At 42.0% G+C, this 960-nt stretch overlaps 1 pseudogene; it reads right to left on the bottom strand.

Moving 5' to 3' along the window:
• Window positions 1–342: 342 nt before the first annotated feature.
• LOC121480979 lies at window positions 343–666 on the bottom strand (annotated as a pseudogene).
• Between the last annotated feature and the right edge of the window lie 294 nt (window positions 667–960).

Genomic DNA, 960 nt, shown 5'->3' on the forward strand with positions numbered 1-960 from the left:
ATCCTTATTCTTAGTTTGCTGAGAGTTTTTAAAATCAGGAATGGATGTTGGATTTTGTCAAATGCTTTTTCTACAGCAAGATGATCATATGCTTTTGTTTTGTATTTTTAGTTTGTTGACATGGTAAATTACATGAATAATTTTTTTCCTCATGGACCAATCCAAGTTTTTATTTAAGCCTCTCCTGCCATAAGCAAAGGGATGGAAGATCAGTATACTGGTCATCATTTGGTACAACTAAGGAAGGTGAGCCTCAGGTCCCATATACTTTCCTGGTCCTTATGCAGAGTCATAATCCAAACCAGTGCTGTGGTCCCCACTGGGTGGTGGTCCAGGTTCTCTTTATTCATCTTCATAGCCGGTTGGAAGTGGACTCACATGAGAGTTATGGAATAGAGTTTGATTACCATCTCCCCAGGGAAAGGGCTTGGACCTGATGCAGAGATGGGGGTAGGCGATGAACTCAGGTCTCTCTTGCTGTCCATGATGGGACTTCAGGAAGGCATTTAGCATGCTCACTCCTGAGTGAAGTGAGTGCTGTGAAGTAGGTGCGCCTTCCACATGCAGCTGAGCCCTCCTCCACGGGCGCCACTCGACATGGACTGCCCCAGCAGTCCCACCTAGCAGCCCAGAGAGCCGGGACATAGCCACCCCCACCACCGCCATTTTCAACCTTGGACCACATGAATAATTTTTGAATGTCCCATCAATGTTGCATTCCTTGGCTAAGGCATACTCGGTTGTGATGTATTACCTCTTTTATGTATCATTGGGTTTATATGATAAAATCTTGTTAGCATGTATGTTCATGAGAAATATTGCGCTCTGGTTTCATTTCTTGTAATATATTTATTGACTTTAGTATTATGGCAATGCTGCTTATATAGAACAAGTTGGGAAGTATTCCTTTCAGTTTGTTAAAAGACTGTATAGAATTAGAATTTTTTTCTACCATAAATA

Source organism: Vulpes lagopus, chromosome 23, assembly GCF_018345385.1.
Source record: "Vulpes lagopus strain Blue_001 chromosome 23, ASM1834538v1, whole genome shotgun sequence".
NCBI classification, from domain to species: Eukaryota; Metazoa; Chordata; class Mammalia; order Carnivora; family Canidae; genus Vulpes; species Vulpes lagopus.